Here is a 27,530-nt window from a genome sequence, read left to right on the forward strand (position 1 = left end):
ATGTCTTCATGTTAAATGGAGGTGCGGTCTCTTGGAAGAGTTCAAAACAGGATGTTGTTGCGTTATCCACTACAGAGTCGGAATACATTGCCGCATCATTGGCAGCTCAGGAAGCTGCATGGATGAAGAAATTCATCGACGACTTAGGAATGGTCCCTTCCATTCAGGACCCTCTTGAGATCTTTTGTGACAACGAGGGTGCGATTGCTCAAATCAAGGAACCTCGTGCTCATTAAAAGACTCGTCACATTGAGCGGAGATTCAACTACATCACGGATGAGGTTGAAAAGGGAAAGATATGTATTCACAAAGTTCACACAGATCATAATGTTGCGGATCCACTCACCAAGCTTTTACATGGGCTAAAACATGAGGGGCATGTTTGTGCATTAGGGCTTCGATATTCTAGTGATTGGAAATGATCTATTTTATGTATTGTATCGGAACGGATTAGTTCAAACTCATTAATATAATTATGGTATTATTTTAATTTTGAGTCATGTTCCAATTTTGCATATTTTATCCATGAATAAATAATTATTCTAAATTCCGTAGTTGATCACATTTGTGGGAACAAGTGTGAGGTCTAAACTATTATGAACTTGGATTGGTTAACATTCAAATGGTGAATGTGGGGCAAGGTTGCAACCAAGGTTCATAGATATTTGTGGGACACAAATATTGGAAGACCCGCTCTCAAGATTTACTGTATGGAGCCTTTGTGGTTGATCACATGTAATCTTGAGTAAAGGAGAATATCATTGTATCCTTTGACCTGAGATACATATTGGGTTCAGATATACACCGAATATCGTGCCTTGATTCTTTCCTACGCTATTCTGAAAATGGTGGCTCATAAGGGAGGCTTCAGGTATGGTACGAAGTGTAGTGTCTAGGACGTATGTAGTCAAGATGGAATTTGTCCCTCTTATTCGTTGAGAGTCAGATGTATAAGGCCTGATAAAGTTAAATCTATAAGAGAGTGATCACTCCATGTCTCTTGGATTTAACATGACATCTAGGACAAAAGGATATATTGAAAGATTCACCTAAATCATATTCGAGATGGGAACTCGAAAGGGATGATGTTATTGAATGGCACTAAGTCATAACACATTGGGGGTGATGGACGGTTGTTAGGTGGTATCCGTCACTTGCATTAATTCCTTATGTTTCTCGTGCAAGTGGGAGATTGAAGGTATTTCATATGCCCGAGAGACGTAATTAATTAATGTGGCCAATATGTTATGATCCAAGTCGGGTCATACCCAATAACAAGCCGTCAACACTTTTATGTATTTGTTTTAATGAGTGGATCTTTAAAATAAATACTTGACACTTAGACTTTAGAAATTGGTTTTCTAAAGATAAAATGCAAGAAATAATTATTTGGATAATTATAAGTGCAAGTTTAATTATTTATATGATTAAACTTACATGTGTGTTATAATTTTATAAAGTGGTTTATAAAATTATATTTATATGTGCAAGTAACATATTTAACTTTATAAGTGGTTTATAAAGATAAAAATATGTGCATGTATTTAAATTAACTAGCAAGTGCATGTAACATGTAAAACTAGCATGTTTTATATAAATGGAGAAAAGCAAAAAAAAAAAATATAAATGATGATGGGGGTGGCAGTTTTGGGACTCCAAGAAAGCCACCCCATGCTTGCTTTTGTGTTTAATACACTCCTCCTACATGCATGTACCTTGCACACTCACACACACACACATTGACTTGCATTTTGAATTAGCAAAAATTCTCTCCCACCTCCCTTATTTTGGCCGAAATTTTGACAAGGAAGAAGAGGTTCTTCAAGCTTGATTTTGCTAGTTGTTTAGTGTCTAAATCCTAACCATCTAAAAGAGTGTTGATTTAAAAGGCTTGTGGGTATACAAAGCTTGAGACTTCAAGTTAGAAGTTGCTTGTTCATCATCTTCATCATCTTCATCTTCATCACTTTATAACCTCCTATCTTGGAGTAGGTACATCCTTAATCTAGCTCTTTTATATTTGTAAGCATATTTTCTAGACTTGATATAATTTTGGGATTCATGTTTAAAAGGTTAAACTTTATATTAACTTTGTTTATAAATGCTTCCGCTTAATGTTGAAATCGGTTTTGACATGCACACACTTGAAACTTGTTAATATGATGAATTCCAACATTTTAAGACTTCAATATTACAGACTTTGTTTATCGTATCGAAATCATATCAAGATTAAGTTTAAATTTAGTCGGAAATTCCCGGGTCATCACACTCTATATGCAGTAATGTTGGATTTAGCTATACAGGGTTGAGGTTGATTCTAAAATATTATATATACTTTGAGTTGTGATCTAGCCTGAGACTTGTATATACGAGGTCGTGGATTGGTTCGAGATAATATATATTGCTTTATTTCTGTACATCTAACTGTGAACAACTAGTTGTAGGTTACTAACGAGGACTGCTGACTTAACAAACTCAAATCATTAAAACGTAATAAAAAAATGTTGTAATTATATTTTGATCATACTTTGATATATATGTACATATTTGTTATAAGTTCGTGAATCAACCCGTGGCCAAGTCTTATTTCCCGACGAAGTAAAAATCTGTGAAAGTGAGTTATAGTCCCACTTTTAAAATATAATATTTTTGGGATGAGAATACATGCAGCTTTATAAATGTTTTACAAAATAGACACAAGTACATGAAACTACTTTCTATGGTTGAATGATCGAAGCCGAATATGCCCCTTTTTGCTTGGTAACCTAAGAATTAGTAAACCAGTCTACTAATTGACGCGAATCCTAAAGATAGATCTATTGGGCTCAACAAACCCCATCCGTTGTAGCGGATGCTTTAGTACTTCGAGTTTTTATATCATGTCCGATGGATGTCCCGGAATGATGGGGATATTCTTATATGCATCTTGTTAATGTCAATTACCAGGTGTTCACCATATGAATGATTTTTATCTCTATGTATGGGATGATGTTTACGAAAAATGGAAATATGAAATCTTGTGGTCTATTATTACGATTGATAAATATATAGGTTAAACCTATAACTCACCAACATTTTTGTTGACGTTTTAAGCATGTTTATTCTCAGGTAATTGTTAAGAGCTTTCGATGTTGCATACTAAATTAAGGACAAGATTTGGAGTCCATGCTTGTATAATATTGTTTGAAAACTGCATTCGAAGACATATATTGTTGTGTAATATTATTGTAAACCATTATGTAATGGTCGTGTGTGAACGCTATATTTTGATTATCATTATTTGATAATCGTCGTAATATTTTAAATGTTTATCGATAAAAATAAAGGTTATGGTTGTTTTTAAAATTGAATGCAGTCTTTGAAAAACGTCTCATATAGAGGTCAAAACATCGCAACGAAATCAATTAATATGGAACGTTTATAATCAATATGAACGGGACATTTCAGTTGGTATTCGAGCATTGGTCTTAGAGAACCAGAAAATTGCATTAGTGTGTCTTATCGAGTTTGTTAGGATGCATTAGTGAGTCTGGACTTCGACCGTGTTTTCTTAAAAAAAATAAATAAATAAATAAAAAACGATTGCTTAACATTTTTTTTTGTTAGAAACTATATATTATTAACATGTAAATATTATATGATATATTAATCTCTTAACGTGTTTTATATTGTGTGATAGATGTCTACCTCTAGTACAAATCCCATCGACTCACCTAATAATAATGAAGAGTCGAATATATTTTGGGAAGATTCACAAATTCCCGAGGAAGAACCGGAAGAGGAAGAACCGGAAGAGGAGGAACCGGAAGAGGAGGAACCGGAAGAAGAGGAACCGAAAGAATAAGAGGTTTCGGAGGATGAAATATTAATACCTACAGTAAAACAATTAAATAAAAGAAAATCCTCAACCAATGGACCAAAGTTAAAAATTACCAATGGTGTTTCCGCCAAGGAAGCAGTCTTTGAAAAACGTCTCATATAGAGGTCAAAACCTCGCAACGAAATCAATTAATATGGAACGTTTATAATCAATATGAACGGGACATTTCATCCTTAAGGGAAAAGCAAAAGTGGACTCGAATGATGAGCTGTCTATCACTGAGATTATGACAGTCAAGCTTGACCAGCTAATTGAGGCAGTAACCAAAAGTCGACCCGATCTTACTGCACCCATTTACTCAGTGTATGACCAGTCACCGATACCAAATGTGAGAAAATGCTACAAATGTGGCAGCAAGTTTCACTTAGCCAACCGGTGTCCTCTAACCCTAACCCCATCTGCTGCTGCTTCTTCAAGCAAACCAGCAGACAGGAAGAGATCATCAAAGATGACCCTTCCAGAACCCATCCTTGGATGGGTTCCCAAAAAGAACTAATCTCTTGGCTACTGTACAGGGCATTCAAAACAAGCAAATCTGGTATCTCGATAGTGGTTGTTCGAGACATATGACCGGATGTAAGTCCGTGCTGATGGACTATCAAGAAAAGGATGGTCCAGTTGTTTCGTATGGAGATAATTCGTTGGGTTACACAAAGGGTTTTGGTAGTTTGACAAATGAATGTCACGTTCTCAAATGTTGCATATGTCGTTGGGCTTAAACATAATTTACTTAGCATAAGCCAACTGACAAGTAAGAATAAGATAGTCCAGTTCAGAAAGAAAATTGACACTATTTTTTATAAGACAAGGAAGCCACTGCTGACTGCAAAACGTCATGAAAATATGTATCAAATTGACATGAACACAGCAGTCACAACAACTGATACTTGTTTCTATTCAAAGGTAGCAGACAACCTGAAGTGGTTATGGCACAAGAGACTCTCACATCTTAACTTCAAAGATATTCACAAATTATCCAGTAGAAGTTTGGTGTCTAGGCTACCCACAATGTCTTATGTAAAGGACAGATTGTGTCCTGGCTATGAAAAGGAAAAACATCACCATGCCTCATTCAAATCAAAGCAAATCTCATCTATTGAGAAACCATTTCATTTACTTCATATGGATCTTTTTAGTCCTGTTAATGTGGCCAGCTGTAGTGGGAAGAAGTATACACTAGTTATTGTTGATGAATATTCCAGATACACCTGGGTATTCTTTTTGAAGCAAAAGAGTGAAGCTGCTGATGAAATTATCAATTTTATCAAAGGAATTGAGCTTTTAAATGGGCAACTGGTGAAACAACTAAGAAGTGATCATGGTATAGAATTCAGAAATGCTACATTAGAAGAATTTTGTGCTGACAAAGGTATTTCACGGAACTTTTCTGCTGTGAGAACACCTCAACAGAATGGTGTTGCAGAAAGAAGAAACAGAATTCTCATTAAAGCAGCAAGATCTATGTTAGCTGAGTCTGGGCTGAAAAATTCATATTGGGCAGAAGCTGTGAACACTGCATGTTTTACTCAGAATAGATCTTTAGTAGTGAAAAGACATCAGAAAACTGCTTATGAAGTTCTCAAAGGAAGAAGACCCTCAATTTCATTTCTTCATGTATTTGGCACTCCCTGTTTCATTCTAAACAATAGGGATCAGCTAGGCAAGTTTGATGCTAAGGCTGATGAAGGTATATTCTTGGGATATTCCAACATGTCAAAGGCATATAGGGTTTTCAATAAAAGAAGGAGCTGTTTTGAAGAATCAATTAATGTTACATTTGATGAAATTGCCCCAGCTTCATCTCCCAGTCAAGAAGATGAAGAGTTATTATTTGAAGAGCCTACTCAGCAAGATCTTGATGATGAAGAAGAACCAGCTGCAAATCCCTCACCAATCCATGTTGCTGGGTTCTCTGATGATTAGATGGAACACTCTGTTCCATCTGTGTCTAAACCAAGTGGACCTACTAGCTCTACTGAAGTCCTACAACTTGAACATAGGTCTACTGGTTCTGAAGGATCACAAGCTGGTACTGGTTACATTAATAATGAACAGCTGTCTCCAACTACTGCTCATACCTTTGAACCAGCTGATGATCAAGATGATGTGTGTTCCACGACAAGCTCACCTGTTCATAACACTAGATGGACAAAAGGTCATCCAATTGAGCAAGTTATTGGTAAGCTGGCTAGTGGTGTTAAAACAAGAAGGCATGCAACCAGCAACTTTTGTATGTATGTAAATTTTATGTCTACCATTGAACCTACATGTCCTGATGAAGCAATCAAATATCCAAGCTGGGCAGGAGCTATGCAAGAAGAGATCTCCCAGTTTGATAAGAATAAGGTTTGGACATTGGTACCTAAACCTGATGATGAAACTAAGAAGATCATTGGTACCAAGTGGGTTTTCAAGAACAAGATGGATGAAGATGGGATTGTGATCAGAAACAAAGCTAGGTTGGTAGCTCAAGGGTTCAAACAGGAAGAAGGATTGGATTATGGAGAGACATATGCTCCAGTTGCTAGGATAGAAGCTATCAGATTGTTCTTGACATATGCTGCTAAGATGAAATTTAGGGTGTTCCAGATGGATGTTAAATCTGCATTTCTAAATGGGAAGCTGCAAGAAGAAGTTTATATCAAACAGCCTCCTGGTTTTGTAAGCATTAAATATTCAGACCATGTCTACAAGCTAGACAAAGCTCTTTATGGCCTCAAACAGGCTCCAAGAGCATGGTATGAGACACTTCATGTGTATCTCACTGGTATAGGTTTTAAAGTTGGAACAATTGATACCACTCTGTTCTCAAAAGAGACAGATGGTGATCTCTTGCTGGTACAGATATATGTGGATGATATTATTTATGGATCTAAAAATGAGAAACATTGTCAAGATTTTTCAAAACTTATGTCAAAGACATATGAAATGAGCTTACAAAGAGATTTGCAATACTTTTTGGGATTGCAAATTAAACAACTTGATGATGGAATTTTTATAAGCCAGGATAAATATATCAAAGATATGTTAAAGAAATTTGATCTGACATGTTTAAAAAATATAGGGACCCCAATGGCAGCATCTAATAAAATAGATGCTGATCCCAATGGTGAACCAGTCAATATCAATGAATATAGAGGTATGATTGGATCCCTACTTTATCTTACAGCTAGCAGACCGGATATTATGTTTGCCACATGTCTCTGTGCCAGATATCAAGCTGATCCTAAAGAGTCACACTTACTAGCAGTAAAAATGATATTTAGGTATCTGAAAGCTACTGCTAAACGTGGTCTTTGGTATCCCAAAGACCAGGATTTTGAGCTAATTGGGTATTCAGATGCTGACTTTGCAGGGTGTAAAATAGACAGGAAAAGTACTACTGGTGGTTTCCAGTTACTGGGTGGTAGGCTAGTCAGCTGGACGAGCAAAAAGCAAAATATTGTGTCCACATCTACTGCTGAGGCAGAATACGTTTTTGCTGGTAGTTGTACTGCTCAAGTACTATGGATGCAAAGCCAGCTGAAAGACTATGGTGTTCATGTTACAAAGACTCCAATCTACTGTGACAACACAAGTGCAATTGCTATCACTAACAATCCTGTGATGCATTTAAGAACAAAGCACATTGACGTTCGATATCATTTCATAAGGGATCATGTTCAAAAGGGAGATGTGGAGCTACATTTTATTTCAACAGACCAGCAGTTAGCAGATCTATTCACAAAGCCCTTAGATGAGAAACGTTTTAACTATCTCATCTCTGAGCTGGGTATGCTTGAACTTTGAATAAAAGACAATTTTTTTGTTGGGGTGCTGGCTCTACAACATGTTGGGCAAACTAGTAAGTCACATTTATTAACTTACTGCCTACATGTCAAACACTCAGCACAACAAGGTCTTTTATACTTTGGTTACTCAAAATGTTTTAAATGAAATAATAAATAGCTCACAAATTTAAATGATTCCTTAAAACTGAAACTCATTTACTCCCAATGATTTAAATTAAATTCATGACATATTAAATGTAACAAAGTATTTTGTATTTAATACAAAACTTATTTTGTGGTCTTTAAATCAATTTTGAATTAAAACCTGCTGCATTTAATGCTGAATGGGAGGTATCAGTGTTCAAGCCATATATACGTCATGTCAACAGTCTGTGTCCCCTCGAAAGTGTGCCAGTCTGTCACCTCTACCCATGCGCCTGCAGATGACAGTTGTCATTTTCTCTCTCCTGCACTTTTTCACCCAATCAGAACGGATAAAAGAGTGTTTTATCTTCCATAATAACCTTCGGTTATTCATTATTCAAAATCACACACTCTTTTCTCTCAAAATTTTCCAATCTTCCAACTTTCACAACTTCATATCTTCATCTTTACATATCATCAATGGCAGACCAACCACAATCACCACATGTTGAAAACCAGCCAGAGGAACAATATCAGCAACAACAACTGGCACCGGAGGAACAGGTTGTTCAAGGACCACTGTTCAATCTCCACTCAGCTCTGGTTAGGGCTACTAATGCACCTGAACACACGACTATTCGCCTATCAAGAGGCAATGCTGCTCATTCACTCTCCATTCCCAAATCAAAAGTCAATATGGGTTATGAAATGCTAATTGACTACATCCGGCAATCCCCTCTGGCTAGAGCTATCACCGGTGTACCTTCACGCCTATATGCTGCCTGCTTGGCACGATTTTGGTATACTGCCACCACTGCCACCACTCCCCAGAATGTTCCATATATTAATGGCATGGTAACTGAAACCCTAACTTGCTTCATCACCATTGAGGCCATCCGACGTGCCCTTCAATTACCAGATGGATCGTTTGTTGATTCACCAACCAGCGATGTATTCAGAAGGGAGGTGCTAGAAATCATTGGGTTTACTCAACCAATTGCTCATACACCTTTGAGGAAGCATATGCTACCTTTTTGGTACTACTCCTTTGGGCTGGTGACCCAGTGCATCAGCCAAAAATCTGGAAGTTTTGACCAGTGCTCAGATTTTGAGCTTAAAATTGGTCATGGTTTGTTGTTCAACAGGAACATTGATTATGCCGGGGAAATTTATTTGAGGCTAAGGGAGATGGTGCAAGCACCTAAACGAACACATTTAATCCCCTTTCCAAGGTTCTTAAGCCTGGTTTTTGAAAGTGAGCTGGGTGAAGCTTACCAGCAGATTGCTAATCAATCATACGACCTGCCTCTAAAACAAGGGGGATGCCAAAAGATGCACCCGCTGCTCCATATACTGGTTTGACACCAGGCATGCTCGAGTATCTTGCTGCTCGGGATGGAGCTAACCAATCGACTGCCTCTAGTTCTGCACCAGCTGAGGGGGAGGGTCCTCAGCGTAAGCCAGCTACGTGTAGGAAGCAGCCAGGTACCTCAACTAGAACAGCCACCGTCTCACATACTGGTAAAGCAGTAGTTGTATTAGAATCTAGTGCTCTCTGATAATAAAGAACAGCCATAGTCTTATATACTGACTACCCAATTCTAGTATTGGAATCCGTTGCTTATCTATTTCTTGGTAACAGGAAAATCCAAACGTGCAAAGGCTGGCTCCAAGCAAACCACAGGGGAGATTGCACCAGTCTCAACTGCTGCTCCTGCAAAGGATGTGGCTATGGAACCTGGTGCATTTCTATACCAAACAGCAGACAATTCTAACTTAATTGAAAACATTTTAACTGCTGACTTGAAAAATGAAAGTGGAGTTAAAGGTATAACCTTGGCTCCCAAGCTGACTGGTTTTAAAACTAGTGTTAAGAAGAGTAGCAACCCATACTCTTCTAGCCAGACACTTCCACATTTTTCTAAATTGAACTTAATGTTATATCCTCTGCTAACAGTACAACCAGCAGAGCACACAACTGACCCCCAAAGGAAACTTGAGCTGGGTCCTCATCGTGTTGAACCAGCTCAGGATACTGCATAGCCAATATGTTACTTGGATCATGATAAGAGTCTCACTCCTACATCATTATCAGCCAGAACTCTTACAATATCTGGGTCAACATGTGTTGTCAATGAGTCAACAGAGTCACAATGAAAGGATCCGTTCATATACATTATAAACGATTCACAATAGTTGATTACATCGCGAGGTATTTTGACCTCTATATGATACATTTTACAAACATTGCATTCGTTTTTAAAAGACAAACTTTCTTTACAATGAAAGTTGACGGCATGCACACCATTTCATAATACATCCAACTATAATTGACATAATAATAATCTTGATGAACTCAATGACTCGAATGCAACGTCTTTCAAAATACGCCATGAATGACTCCAAGTAATATTCTTAAAATGAGCTAATGCACAGCGGAAGATTTTTTTAATACCTGAGAATAAACATGCTTAAAAGTGTCAACCAAAAGGTTGGTGAGTTCATAGTTTTATCATAACAATCATTTCAATATATTAATAGACCACAAGATTTCCGTTTATAAATATATGTACACTCGCAAGTATATAAGAGTATTCTATAAATGGTAGGCACCCGGTAACAAGCCTTAACGTTCATGTTTTACCCTCTGAAGTACACCAGATCAGGTGTGTTTAAAATAACCTCGAAGTACTAAAGCATCCCATAGTCAGGATGGAGTTTGTCAGGCCCAATAGATCTATCTTTAGGATTCGCGCCTACCGTACATAGACAAGTAGTTTAATGTTACCAAGCTAAGGGTATATTTCTGGTTTAAACCCACGTAGAATTAGTTTTAGTACTTGTGCCTATTTCGTAAAACATTTATAAAAAATAGCGCATGTATTATCAGTCCCAAAAATATATATAAAAGGGAGCAAATGAAACTCACCATACTGTATTTCGTAGTAAAAATACATATAACGTCATTTAACAAGTGCAAGGTTGGCCTCGGATTCACGAACCTATATTAATTATATATATTTATATGTTGGTCAATATTTGTCTAACAATTTTTGGTCAAGTCATAGTGTACCACAATCCTAATGCTCGAGACTAATATGCAAAAGTCAACAAAAGTCAACTTGACCCAAAATGACTTCTAAAATTTATACGTGTTTATTATATAACTTAACTATAGTCGTTTTATATATTTAAATATATTTATTAGATTTTATAATAATAAAAGTCATTTATTAATAAAAATTTATATTAACGTTTATATATGATAAAATATACTTTTATATATCTTAAGTAGTAAAATTTATAAAGTTCACTTAATATCTTAAAACTATAGTGGTAAGTATTATTAATGTAATTATATTACGCGTGGTGAAAAATATCTTTGTATCCCCTATTTATTTGATAAAATAATATTGATCATAATAATAATAAGTAAAAGTTGTATTATTTTGTAATAATAATTATTATTATTCTATAAAAAAATAACAATATTTATATTTACTAAAAATGTTATTATGATAAAATGATAATACTAACATAATAGTAATAATGATATTCTATAATAACAATGATATTTCTATTAAAATAATAATGACGATAGTAATAATAATCATTTTAACAATAATACTAAAATTCAGTTGACTATAACTTCAAATCCGTTCATCGAAACCATTCGATATCTAAATGAAAAGTTCTTAATTTTTCGCTAGCTTTTCAATGACATGCATATCATATACTTTATCTCAGTAGCATATGTATCTAATTCAGGATTCAACAAACCTATCTAAGGACAATATCGAATGTACAAGCATGCATAATCCTATATACTCGAGCACTAGTCAGGGATACACTATTGATATATAAAAGTTAAGTTATGAGTGCTCACGTATCAATATTGAGATTCAATATTGCAGGAAAGTACGTAGACGCAACGGAGATGATAAACACTAGATTGACCTCACGAGCATACCCATGAACCATACCCATCACCTCCATAGCTATATCCTATAATTTCCTTAGCTTCGACTCATTCAAAAAACTATTTTGAAATCACTCGGACATCACTCCGTCGTAATATTTTATGTATACTAATAATATCTTGAAATAATACAGAGCAAATATATATATATATATATATATATATATATATATATATATATATATATATATATATATATATATATATATATATATATATGTGTGTGTGTGTGTGTGTGTGTGTGTGTGTGTGTGTAAATCGATTGAGAGAGTTTAGAGAAATATATTTTCAAGTTTATATGAAATAATGAAACCTATTGAATTCTATTTATAATAGATTTTTTTAATTATTAAAGTGAATTATTAAAGTATGAATTATTAAAGTGAATTATTAAAGTATGAATTATTAAAGTGAATTTTTAAAGTATGAATTATTAAAGTGAATTATTAAAGTATAAATTATTAAAGTGAATTATTAAAGTATGAATTATTAAAGTATGAATTATTAAAGTATGAATTATTAAAGTGAATTATTAAAGTTAAAGTAAAGTAAAAGTAAAGTAAAGGTAAAGTTAAAGTATAGTAAAAGTATAAAAACTATGTATGTATAATACGCGTATAAATATATATAATATTAATTTAAATCGTTATATATATTTAATGAAATAAAATATAAATATCGTTATATTTATTATACTGGTTAAGTAATGAGTTGTCAAAAGTGATTCTAGATATTTATAAAAGTTAAATATGTTTTAATAATAAAGTTCTTTTTAAACTGAAAACGTTTTTGTACGTTTGGAAATAGATTAATAGAATATTATGGAAACCAATTCTCCACTAGCTTTTGTCTAATCATAGTGGACCTCTCAACAAAGACTTGTAATCATAATTCAATGTTTATGATAATTCAGTCATTTAATATATTTTTTTTTAATTTCGTCGATAATCATATTGAAATAAATACGTTCATATAAAGCATTATACTTTTAAATACTTTGTTGACATTTTCAATTTATAACATATACACATATATATACATATTCATATATGTTCATTTAATGGTTCGTGAATCATTGGAATTTGGTCGAGGTTTAAATGAATGTATAAACATAGTTTAAAATCCTTGAGATTTAACTTAACAAACATTGCTTATCGTGTCAGAATAATATAAAGATAAAGTTTAAATTTAGTCGAAAATTTCTGGGTCATCACAGTACCTACCCGTTAAAGAAATTTCGTCCTCGAAATTTGATAGAGGTCGTTATGGCTAACAATGAGAATGTTATTATGATGATTATGAAGTTTTATCATGTCTAAGAAGTATGGATAAAATAATTCGATTACTCAAAGCGTATGAGGGAAGTTATCGTAAATGAATGAAATAAGATTATAGTGATTCGTCATATCTTTTGACGTCATCACAATTGATCTCCGAATTTAAAGAAAATCTTTGTAATCTATGTTGGATTTGATGCTTCGGTGATTAAGGAGATTATGATTCTCTTCGAATTAATACGATAATCCATCTTGATTTCTCTGTCGGGTATTTCACTATAAATCCACCTCCTTCATTTCCTTACAACTCACACCTTCTATTCTTTCTCCCTCAACTCATATTTTAAAGTATTTGTCAATATGCTTCATCCAGTACTGATTCTCGATATACTCCTCACTTTCATGTCTTTCGTTCTTCTTTTTCATCTGCCTCCGGAAGAATCTATTTACTTCTACTATACTCTTGGTTTTATAGTGTTTTTAGTTCTTCCGTGTCTTTATATTGCTATATGCATCGATATATACACTTTATAATTTTTGGGTGGTTGTTGGGTTTTATATCTTCCCTTATATTTCAAAGCCCCTGCTTTTGTCTTCTATAATCATTGACATCCACAGTTAATGCTCCCTTCTATTTGCTGCGATTCATACTCCAATTTCTATTTTGGAGTTTTGTCCTTTCGTTTCTTCTTCTTGCGATTAAGCAACGTTTGTAATGGTCCAGTATTCGCAGATATGAATTTCAGAATGAACATAGATAATGTTCTAAGAAGAAAATGGTAATGGCACGATCTTGATTTGTTAATTTACCAGAATACCCTGAAAAGACCAAATCATCAAGAAAATATTGCAGGAAAGTACGTAGACGCAACGGAGATGATAAACACTAGATTGACCTCACGAGCATACCCATGAACCATACCCATCACCTCCATAGCTATATCCTATAATTTCCTTAGCTTCGACTCATTCAAAAAACTATTTTGAAATCACTCGGACATCACTCCGTCGTAATATTTTATGTATACTAATAATATCTTAAAATAATACAGAGCAAATATATATATATATATATATATATATATATATATATATATATATATATATATGTAAATCGATTGAGAGAGTTTAGAGAAATATATTTTCAAGTTTCTATGAAATAATAATGAAACCTATTGAATTCTATTTATAATAGATTTTTGAATTATTAAAGTGAATTATTAAAGTATGAATTATTAAAGTGAATTATTAAAGTATGAATTATTAAAGTGAATTATTAAAGTATGAATTATTAAAGTGAATTATTAAAGTATGAATTATTAAAGTGAATTATTAAAGTATGAATTATTAAATTATGAATTATTAAAGTATGAATTATTAAAGTGAATTATTAAAGTTAAAGTAAAGTAAAAGTAAAGTAAAGGTAAAGTTAAAGTATAGTAAAGTATAAAAACTATTTATGTATAATACGCGTATAAATATATATAATATTAATTTAAATCGTTATATATATTTAATGAAATAAAATATAAATATCGTTATATTTATTATACTGGTTAAGTAATGAGTTGTCAAAAGTGATTCTAGATATTTATAAAAGTTATATACGTTTTAATAATAAAGTTCTTTTTAAACTGAAAATGTTTTTGTACGTTTGAAAATAGATTAATAGAATATTATGGAAATCAATTCTTCACTAGCTTTTGTCTAATCATAGTAGACCTCTCAACAAAGACTTGTAATCATAATTCAATGTTTCTGATAATTTAGTCATTTAATATATTTTTTTTTAATTTCGTCGATAATCATATTGAAATAAATACGTTCATATAAAGCATTATACTTTTAAATACTTTGTTGACATTTTCAATTTATAACATATACACATATACATACATATTCATATATGTTCATTTAATGGTTCGTGAATCATTGGAATTTGGTCGAGGTTTAAATGAATGTATAAACATAGTTTAAAATCCTTGAGATTTAACTTAACAAACATTGCTTATCGTGTCAGAATAATATAAAGATAAAGTTTAAATTTAGTCGAAAATTTCTGGGTCATCACAGTACCTACCCGTTAAAGAAATTTCGTCCCCGAAATTTGATAGAGGTCGTTATGGCTAACAATGAGAATGTTATTATGATGATTATGAAGTTTTATCATGTCTAAGAAGTATGGATAAAATAATTCGATTACTCAAAGCGTATGAGGGAAGTTATCGTAAATGAAAGAAATAAGATTATAGTGATTCGTCATATCTTTTGACGTCATCACAATTGATCTCCGAATTTAAAGAAAATCTTTGTAATCTATGTTGGATTTGATGCTTTGGTGATTAAGGAGATTATGATTCTCTTCGAATTAATACGATAATCCATCTTGATTTCTCTGTCAGGTATTTCACTATAAATCCACCTCCTTCATTTCCTTACAACTCACACCTTCTATTCTTTCTCCCTCAACTCATATTTTAAAGTATTTGTCAATATGCTTCATCCAGTACTGATTCTCGATATACTCCTCACTTTCATGTCTTTCGTTCTTCTTTTTCATCTGCCTCCGGAAGAATCTATTTACTTCTACTATACTCTCGGTTTTATAGTGTTTTTAGTTCTTCCGTGTCTTTATATTGCTATATGCATCGATATATACGGTTTATAATTTTTGGGTGGTTGTTGGGTTTTATATCTTCCCTTATATTTCAAAACCCCTGCTTTTGTCTTCTATAATCATTGACATCCACAGTTAATGCTCCCTTCTATTTGCTGCGATTTATACTCCAATTTCTATTTTGGAGTTTTGTCCTTTCGTTTCTTCTTCTTGCGATTAAGCAACGTTTGTAATGGTCCAGTATTCGCAGATATGAATTTCAGAATGAACATAGTTAATGTTCTAAGAAGGAAATGGTAATGGCACGATCTTGATTTGTTAATTTACCAGAATACCCTGAAAAGACCGAATCATCAAGAAAATATATTCTTGATATTTTTAGAGATTAAATAGAATACAAGAGTCGTGTAACATGGAACATGATGACGGCATGGTCTGTGAATCGTCATGTCCCATTAGAAACTCAGCATGACTTACTGTAATATAATCACGTTGATCAAGTGTCATTATATTATACTAACTCATGCTTCAGTTCCCAACACTACTTCAAAACATTCATAATTTAAACTCGAAAGTTTATAGAATATAGAAACTAATAGTTTCTTATATGATGTAACACTGATAGCGCAAAGAGATAAATGACTTCAGATAAGATTAGTTGTGAAAATATCTTCAGAAATATCGCGGATATTTATAATGAAAGATATGATAATATCTTAGAATTTCTAATATTGATGGATGATGATGAAGATTTGTCTGTAAAGGTTTAGAATAAAGAGTAAGGTATACGTTAATGACTTTAGCAGGCACTGAATCATTTGGATTCTTTGAAGGCAGATTTAGTCTTTGTGATTTGTCCACAGCCTCCTTCATAGTCTGTTCAATCCGTTTTCCAGTTCCAAACCTTCTCTTTTTCTCAGCTTTTCCACCTTACTATTCTTTGTCATCAAACTTTTTACTATTAAGATCGTTTATAGTTTTTGATGCTTCGTCAGCATTTCAAGAACTAGTTTGCAGTTCAAAATATTTTTCAGAACTTCACATTCAAAGTATGTAAGTCCAGGAGATAGACGTTTTACGTACACATATAACTGTTGGCGTAGACATGCTGCGAGATTTCAAAATACTGGTTACTGTTTTTCGATGATTCGTATGACAATTCTCGTTACAAGATGCGAATGAGTAAATGATGTGATTTCAATAAATATAATGATTTTTCGAAAAGTCAAAGATAATTGATGTTGTTGGTAAGTTTATTGCTAAGGTGGCGAGATATGAAAGGTCCCCAGTAACGATGACAAAAGGGCAACGTATCTATCGAGGTTATAATAAGACTAGTCTGACTGAAAAGTCGAAGTTGACTTGCTGGAGCTGTGACAAAACTGTCTACTTTAAAAAGGAATTGAAAAGTCATTTTAGCTAATAAATGCCAAAGGGTCTGACACGGATACGCATCGAACTATGACTTTGGCTTCGAGAGCTTTTTAGGTACATAAATGTGGGTAATATGTGGTTGGATCATCATCTTGATTGTTCATTGTTTGAAGTGTCTTCGAAAACTTCGAAGAGTTTGAACACAGTTTGTAATCGTTAATATACATATGATGTTCTAACACGGTTTTGAAGTCAAAGTATAGCTTTGAAAGATGTAGGAATCTAAGAGTGCACCTTATTATTAACATTCATTGGTACTTGGATTTTGATTTGTCAAAATCAGAATGCGTAATCAAATTTGGGTGAGAATGGTTGCTTTGATTTCTATACAAGAATGTATATTGTTGTGAGATTTTGGGAGTATAGTTGATGATTTGCTTAATCAGATTCGAAAAATGTAATATATTAATTGTGAATTTATATATCTCTCGGGTATTACCTACCCGTTAAAAAAAAATTCACAATTAATATTTTGTACAACAGAATTTTATTAAAGTCTTTATGAAAAAATATATGTGCATATTTTCTTCAGATGTAACATAGATTTAATGAGTTAATATTAAATTAAACTCATTTGATTTACGGTTGAAACTAGAACTGAATAATCCCTAATGACTTTAGAAATTACATAACTTTTACGGAATATTTATTCAATAAAATTGAAATTATGAATTAATACTTCGTTATTTGTTGGTGTTTGCAACCCTTGCACCATATTCTCTAAAGCCACTACTCGAGCGCAAAGCTCGTTGACTTCTTCTATTACACCGGGGTGATGGTCGGTTCGGACGAACGGATAAATAAAATCTAGAATTTGATGTAGTATATAATCGTGACGAGATACTCTGAAAATGAGAGAGAAAATGGTGTTTCGGACCGGTTCGCCGGTAAGTGCTTCAGGTTCATCGCCAAGAGGGCAATGTGGTGGATGGAGGGGATCACCTTCTTCTTGTCTCCAATTATTGAGGAGGCTACGAACCTATCCCCAATTCATCCAGAATAGATGATGGCTAATTGGTTGATCCATTCCGGTCACACTGCTTTCGGAGCTTGAGTGAGATTCCATATCGGAATTCGAGGGACTTGAACTAATGACGAATTCCATTTCGTTCGATTGAATAAATAATTTTTCGATATGAAATGATTTTTCGGCTATCGGGTGGTATTCTAATTACATAGAATATCTATATATATAGCGCAAAAGATTTCGTAGATTACGGAGAAAAATTATGGGATATGTCAGGCAAAGTTTATAGTAACAGATACGCTAAGATATGGATTAGCAGATACGCTAAGATATGAATTTTGTCTATACACTATTCATGCAATCAATGCAGTATGACGTGTCTAGACTAAGAATGATAAGCAGGCAATTTCCGACAAAAATGATAAGCAAAACTTTTGACATGCAGACACGGTCGAAGTCCAAGCTCATTAATGCATCCTAACGACTATCAGTTAGACACACTAATGCAGACCTGGTTCGCTAAGACCACCGCTATGATACCAACTGAAAGAACCGTTTCATATACATTATAAACGATTCACAATAGTTGATTACATCGCGAGGTATTTTGACCTCTATATGATACATTTTTCAAACATTGCATTCGTTTTTAAAAGACAAACTTTCTTTACAACGAAAGTTGATGGCATGCACACCATTTCATAATACATCCAACTATAATTGACATAATAATAATCTTGATGAACTCAATGACTCGAATGCAACGTCTTTCAAAATACGCCATGAATGACTCCAAGTAATATCCTTAAAATGAGCTAATGCACAGCGGAAGATTTCTTTAATACCTGAGAATAAACATGCTTTAAAGTGTCAACCAAAAGGTTGGTGAGTTCATAGTTTTATCATAACAATCATTTCAATATATTAATAGACCACAAGATTTCCGTTTATAAATATATGTACACTCGCAAGTGTATAAGAGTATTCTATAAATTGTAGGCACCCGGTAACAAGCCTTAACGTTCATGTTTTACCCTCTGAAGTACACCAGATCAGGTGTGTTTAAAATAACCGCGAAGTACTAAAGCATCCCATAGTCAGGATGGGGTTTGTCAGGCCCAATAGATCTATCTTTAGGATTCGTGCCTACCATACATAGACAAGTAGTTTAATATTACCAAGCTAAGGGTATATTTCTGGTTTAAACCCACGTAGAATTAGTTTTAGTACTTGTGCCTATTTCGTAAAACATTTATAAAAAACAGCGCATGTATTCTCAGTCCCAAAAATATATATAAAATGGAGCAAATGAAACTCACCATACTGTATTTCGTAGTAAAAATACATATAACGTCATTTAACAAGTGCAAGGTTGGCCTCAAATTCACGAACCTATATTAATTATATATATTTATATGTTGGTCAATATTTGTTTAACAATTTTTGGTCCAGTCATAGTGTACCACAATCCTAATGCTCGAGACTAATATGCAAAAGTCAACAAAAGTCAACTTGACCCAAAATGACTTCTAAAATTTATACGTGTTTATTATATAACTTAACTATAGTCGTTTTATATATTTAAATATATTTATTAGATTTTATAATAATAAAAGTCATTTATTAATAAAAATTTATATTAACGTTTATATATGATAAAATATACTTTTATATATCTTAAGTAGTAAAATTTATAAAGTTCACTTAATATCTTAAAACTATAGTGGTAAGTATTATTAATGTAATTATATTACGCGTGGTGAAAAATATCTTTGTATCCCCTATTTATTTGATAAAATAATATTGATCATAATAATAATAAGTAAAAGTTGTATTATTTTGTAATAATAATTATTATTATTCTATAAAAAAATAACAATATTTATATTTACTAAAAATGTTATTATGATAAAATGATAATACTAACATAATAGTAATAATGATATTTTATAATAACAATGATATTTCTATTAAAATAATAACGACGATAGTAATAATAATCATTTTAACAATAATACTAAAATTCAGTTGACTATAACTTCAAATCCATTCATCGAAACCATTCGATATCTAAATGAAAAGTTCTTAATTTTTCGCTAGCTTTCCAATGACATGCATATCATATACCCTATCTCAGTAGCATATGTATCTAATTCAGGATTCAACAAACCTATCTAAGGACAATATCGAATGTACAAGCATGCATAATCCTATATACTCGAGCACTAGTCAGGGATACACTATTGATATATAAAAGTTAAGTTATGAGTGCTCACGTATCAATATTGAGATTCAATATTGCAGGAAAGTACGTAGACGCAACGGAGATGATAAACACTAGATTGACCTCACGAGCATACCCATGAACCATACCCATCACCTCCATAGCTAGAACCCATAATTTCCTTAGCTTCGACTCATTCAAAAAACTATTTTGAAATCACTCGGACATCACTCCGTCGTAATATTTTATGTATACTAATAATATCTTGAAATAATACAGAGCAAATATATATATATATATATATATATATATATATATATATATATATATATATATATATATATATATAAATCGATTGAGAGAGTTTAGAGAAATATATTTTCAAGTTTCTATGAAATAATGAAACCTATTGAATTCTATTTATAATAGATTTTTGAATTATTAAAGTGAATTATTAAAGTATGAATTATTAAAGTGAATTATTAAAGTATGAATTATTAAAGTATAAATTATTAAAGTATAAATTATTAAAATATGAATTATTAAAGTGAATTATTAAAGTATGAATTATTAAAGTGAATTATTAAAGTATGAATTATTAAAGTATGAATTATTAAAGTATGAATTATTAAAGTGAATTATTAAAGTTAAAGTAAAGTAAAAGTAAAGTAAAGGTAAAGTTAAAGTATAGTAAAAGTATAAAAACTATGTATGTATAATACGCGTATAAATATATATAATATTAATTTAAATCGTTATATATATTTAATGAAATAAAATATAAATATCGTTATATTTATTATACTGGTTAAGTAATGAGTTGTTAAAAGTGATTCTAGATATTTATAAAAGTTATATACGTTTTAATAATAAAGTTCTTTTTAAACTGAAAACATTTTTGTACGTTTGAAAATAGATTAATAGAATATTATGGAAACCAATTCTCCACTAGCTTTTGTCTAACTTTCGTAAATGACACTTTTTATTTTTATTTATAAATAGCTTTACAAATTATTCCGAATATCGTTAAGAGGAATAGATTTCTCAAATCATAGTGGACCTCTCAACAGAGACTTGTAATCATAATTCAATGTTTCTGATAATTCAATCATTTAATATATATTTTTTTTAATTTCGTCGATAATCATATTGAAACAAATACGTTCATATAAAGCATTATACTTTTAAATACTTTGTTGACATTTTCAATTTATAACATATACACATATACATACATATTCATATATGTTCATTTAATGGTTCGTGAATCATTGGAATTTGGTCGAGGTTTAAATGAATGTATAAACATAGTTTAAAATCCTTGAGATTTAACTTAACAAACATTGCTTATCATGTCAGAATAATATAAAGATAAAGTTTAAATTTAGTCGGAAATTTATGGGTCGTCACACACAGCTGCACTTACAGACACCTAACTCTGTCTCAATCAAAGGGCTGACTAAACCACTAGTCTGTCCCCAGAGACCAACAACAGATGCAATTTTTGAGTCAAATTTATTTGGTTCTACAGTTCTTAACATAAAATGTTATTTTGTTTCAGTTCTTAGCAGGGTAGATGAACAGGCAGAGGGGGAGCAAGAAAAGGATGTTAATGTTTCTACTGATGAGCTCTCTGCTTCTGCTACTGGTGTTGGTGCTACTTATTTGCCTACTGGTGCTGCTGACACTAGTACTGTTGCCTCTACTGCTGCTGGCTCTACTAGAGACAATGTGGTTGCTGGTTCCACTGATCTTACTGTTCATGAGGAGGTAGCTACTGCTGATATATCTGCTACTCCTCCTACTGTTTCTGGTATTGCTGCCTGAACCACTGATTCTGAAGTGGTTGATGAGATGATAATGGAACCTCCTCCGGTACTTGAAAAGGTTATTGATAACATTGTTAAGGAGGTTCTTGATATTGATGATGCTGCCACTACCACTGTTACTACAACTACTGTTACTACTGAAGTGGTTACTAGTGGTGGCTTGCATGCTGATGATGATTCCTGGCCTTCGTTTCTTCAGGATGTTGGCTATGTTTCCAAAGAGCTAAAGGTGGATACTGCTGCTACTAGTGTTATTCTGGATGTTTCTGATCTTCAATTGAGACAATTTATTACTGTGGATTCCGCTGGTAATCTACAGGTTTCTGATTCAACACCGGATATTTTCTTTAAAGGTGCTGCAGATGCTGTTTCTTCACCTACTGCACAGTCACCTATTGCTGCTACTGGTTCTGCGAAACCCATTATGGATGATGGTACCTTTGTTACTGCCACTACTGATTCATCTCAGGCTATTGGTTCTGCTGAGTTGCAGCCATATGTGTTCCAGGTACCAGATCCTGATGAAGTTGTACCTAACTTCATCTATAGGGGAGCATCCATCACTCCCAGAGTTTCCTTGCTGGTGGATCAGCTGACTATTGATCCCCAAAGTGCTCTGGTGTCAGCCAGTAAACTACCTAGGGAAGAGCTGACTAAAATGTTGTCTCAGCTTGATCGACCAGCAAGAGAAGAGGTATATGAGAGGTTGGCTACTTTGGAACAGATCAATGAGCAGCCATACTATCACTATTTTGGTATAGCTCCAGCTGCTTCTCCATGGCCTGGTACATGGAGGCCTCTCAAGTTTATCAGAGATCCCACTACTAGTAAATATATCATGCAACAACGTCCTGATTCGCCAGTACCTTCAGATTTATCAGCTTCTTCCTCATCATCTTCTTCATCTGATGGTGATGCTGATAAAGGTACTGGTAAGAAAGAGCCAGTCATTCATGATAATGTGACTGGCTTCAAAAATAAACTAGTGGATCTCACTGATGATGCTGATAATGATGCTGACAAGGATACCAGTGTTTCTAAACCTTCGGGTGAAGGTAAAACTGATTGTGATCATGGTAACGAGTCATACTCTGACCTTCCACCTCCACCACCCCACGGAGGTACTCCTGTGTTAGCTGCTAGTGATTGCCCCTCCACCAGCTATACTAAGTTTAATGCTGATGAGGTGGCTGCCATCTCCACTTTGGCTGTTTATAAGACATTAGCTGAAGTCACACTGGATCTACAGAACACCATTCGATCTGCTATTGTTGATAGAGTGTCTGAAGCAGTACGCACAGCTGGGGAGGTTACCACTTCTTCTATTGAGACCAAGCTCAAACAAGTGTGTGCCTTTGCAGATCTAGTTGTGGAACCCATTTTCAAAAAACATGAAGAGGAGGAGGATTTAAAGAAGCGAATCATCTCTCACAATGAGTATACTGAGGATATTGCTCGTCTTCAAGCTGATTTGGATGCTGCTAATCACGGAATTCTTTTCCTTGATGAAGAAAATAGGGTATTAGAAGAGAGATTAGATTCGCAGGAACAGCAAATGGCTACTATGATTCCTGCCTCAGCTTATGTTCAAATGGTGAGGTAATGCAACGCATGGATAATCTTCAAGCTGGTGTTAGGGGTGATGTCAGAAATATGGCCAAGGGTGTTGCTAGAAATGAAGTTCGAACTTCCAACCTCTGCCTAAGACAATATGGCGTAGATCCTGGTGCCCATCTTTCTCCTACTGATGCTGACTGGAACAATTTTTCTTTCTCTATTCCTCAGTCAGATAGTGACCTTGATGCACAGGTCTCCCCTGCTCGCCCTTCTGCCCCTGCTGATGACAAAAAGGCGGAGAAGAAGTCTAAGAAAAAGTCTAAAAAGAGAAAACAATCTGAGGGGGAGCATGAGCATGAAAAGGCTCCTAAACAGCAAAGGAGAGATGGTGATGATGGTGGTGATGGTACTGGTACTAAGCCCAACAACGCTCATACTGAAGCTGGTGTACAGGCAGCTGGTGAATCTTAACCCAGTGTGTCTGCCACATCAGTGGATGATATTGGTTCTGGCAGTAAGCCCAGTGACGTTTCTGAATTGGCTATTGCTGAATCTTTTGCTGTCTCTCAAACCATTGAACGTAAATTGAAAAGAAAAATGGAGAGACATCAGAAGAGACAGCAGGAATTAGATGCTGCTTTCAACGCTAAGTTTGGGGCCTATGCTGCTCTAAAAAGACTTAAAATGGAGCGTAGGCGAACCCTCACTCCTGATAAGCGTGAAATTAATGATGATCTGATCAGCATTGAAGAATATAAAAGGGCTATACTGAAAAGAAATGCTAAGTTCATGATCAAGTATGATAAAAAGAAAGTCAAGCTGTATGCTGAGCGAGCAGATAGAATAAAGAAGATGACTCCTGAAGAGATGAAAGACTATTTAGCTTCTACTGGGTCAGGAGGAGTTAGAGCTGATGTATATTTATGAAATGGCTAGATGCAATGTTAGAAACCAGCTCATCTTCTCGACCAGTATCATCTACTCAACCAGCTACACAACAACAGCCAGCAGATGTTGATATTCAGGGGGAGCATCTTGCTATTGTTCCCTATCTGCCACCACAAAAACCAGTATCAACACTAGAACCATCAGCTGAACCCATGCCAATTAACAAACAAAGGGTGAAATCTGCTCCTAGGGACAACCAGCCCCTAAGGAAAGGACCCCTATTTGAGGTAGCTGATGAAGATACTCAAGCAGTTGTGCCAGCTGATACTAATCAGTCAGCTGATACTGAAGACACAGCAAGGAGTGGTGTGAATGAAGACTCAGCCAGTAGTGTGCTGCTGGGTGAAACAAGTGTTGAAGACCCATCAAAGGTGGATGTGCTGGGTGATAATCAAGATGATGATACGGTTAATCCTGCTGACTTTACAGTCTGGGTAGTGGAGATCACTTATTTGTTCAATCACCTATCTCTCCCCGGACCCTCACTTATTTTAACAGAACACAGGATAATCGTGTTAATCAGTTTCCAGTGAGTTCATCTGGCATAGGTGAATCAATCATGTATCCTCCATCTTCCCCAAAACGTCATGGTAAACACAAAACTTGGGAAGATGATTCAGTTGCCCGTGGTGAGCCAGATCTATTTAAGATGAATCCAGATGAAAGAGATGCTTACAGGCTGGAGATAACTGTACCAGAATTTCTTGAGCAAAGATAAGCCACTATTAATGAAAGGATACGCCAAGTTAGATTGCTGCATCATCCTCTTAATCAGCCACTCTACATCACTGCCTTAACTTATGGCATTGAAATTGGTATACTTAAACAACAGTGGTCAAAGGCTCTCTACTGATGAGGAGAAAGCTCAATTTCAAGAGGCTCGCCAGCTGGGTATGGATCTAAGGGAGTATCGTTCTGCCCTTAGAACTGAAGAGGGTAGAAAGATGATTGAAATAGCAAAGTCCCTGAAAATTACTGCCGATGATTATCTGTTGGGCTTATAAGCTGAAATGCAGAGAAGGGAGGCTGCTGATGCTGAACTCGCTGAGAGGGTAAGGCTTCAGGAAATAGAAGACAAATTGGCTGCTGATAGAAAGCTAGAGGCTGAGTCCCTCAAATTAGCTAAAGCCATTGTCAAGGAATGGGATAAGGCCCTTGATGAACTAGAAGCTACTGAGAAAGCACCTGCTATTGCCCCTTTAGAAACTGCTCGAACCATAGAACTATCTGATCATTATTATAGGAGCGGGTATGGTGATGTGATGAATAGAAGATCAAATCCCAGCAAGATCATCAAAGTGCACAGAGGCTCAAAAAGAGCTTTCAATGTCAGTAGGGAGAATAATGTTCAAGAAAGGATAAATTATGATGAGTTACGATCCTTAGGATATAGTGAATGGATGGAGATATTGGAGTATTTCATTGGTAAAGCTGAAAGTGGTATTAAAAAGTCATTAAAGCCAGAACTCCAAGATCTCTTCAACAAAGCTACAAAATTTAGGAATGCACCAGTAGTAAACGTAGAAGAAGTACTTTCTTAAAAACCTAAAGGTAAGAAATCTACTGGTGAAGGCCCACAAAGAAGAGATCGCATCATTCTACCTCCTCATATTCCTGTATTTGATCCTGCTGATATACCTATCCTATTTCCTGAAGCCTGGAGAATCAAATAAGAGGAGCTATCTGATGAGGAATTAGATAAAGATAAAGATAGATAGCCCTCTAGTGCTTAAATTGTATCTTTTGTTTATTTCATTTTTCATTATGATATTCTTGTAATTACTGTATATACTCTGTTGTAATGAAAGTGAAATGAATTTATCTTCAAAATCATATCAAATTATAAGATATGGATAACTCAGCAAAAGATCCCAAAAACAAACTTAAAAATGGACAAATTTACTGCCTATTTTTCATTAGGTCCCTCGGTGCTGGCTTTAGTGTTTTCTCTATATGTCATAGGTTTTGTCATCATCAAATAGGGGGAGATTGTTGAGTCCCCAAAATAATTAATTATTTAATTATGACAAAACTGTAATTTATCTGCACTAAAATGTTATGTGCAGCCAGCACAAGGTTGTTTATGTATATATAGCAGATATTGCTGTGTCGAGTGTTTAGTTTGCTGCTCAGTCTACCAGTACAAGGTAGACAGTATTCTTCGATCAGCACAGGATGTGTACTCAGCAGTTCAAGAATATCAAGTGTCTCAGCAATGAAAAACCAGCACAGCTGGAATGCAGCTTACTACACAAGACAGCTATGCTCCATTATAAGCATAGTAATTTTCCCGTGTGGTCTACATCAATGGTACTATTCAACAGAAGTCAAAGACAAAGTTGAACAGAAAAGGACACGCGTCGGCGGCTGACAAGTGACCTTACAAGACCACGTGGGAATGCAGAAGTTTAACGCATGTGCAGACATGGGTTATACTTTGTCAACACCTAGGGAACACAACATTCTATTTATTTAATCAAATAGTGGTTCCAAATCGAAATGGGGTGTTCTTGCAAATAGGTACCAAATAGGAAAGAGGAGAGCATGCTCTCTGATGCAGTTGTCCCCACAAGTACAGACATCCTATGTTCCAGTGGACAATAGAACCATTACACAGTTAATAGGACTACTCTAAATTGTTGCATCCACTATTGTAACAACTAGTGGTGTGGGTTTATTTATTTAGAGTAAAAAACGTGTAATAGCTTTTAGTTCACCTCCTAGCTATAATCTAGGTAATATGTATCAACCAACTATCATTCCGCCAAAGATAGTTGTGATTCTTTATGATTCAATCAATAAAGAATAACTGTTGAAAATTACCTGTGACTCTATTTAATTTACATGCTTGAATACTAATCGTGTTTAACTGTTAAGTTATTTAAAAGAAATTGTATTCACCCC

Source organism: Rutidosis leptorrhynchoides, chromosome 8 (genome assembly GCF_046630445.1).
Source record: "Rutidosis leptorrhynchoides isolate AG116_Rl617_1_P2 chromosome 8, CSIRO_AGI_Rlap_v1, whole genome shotgun sequence".
Lineage (NCBI taxonomy): Eukaryota > Viridiplantae > Streptophyta > Magnoliopsida > Asterales > Asteraceae > Rutidosis > Rutidosis leptorrhynchoides.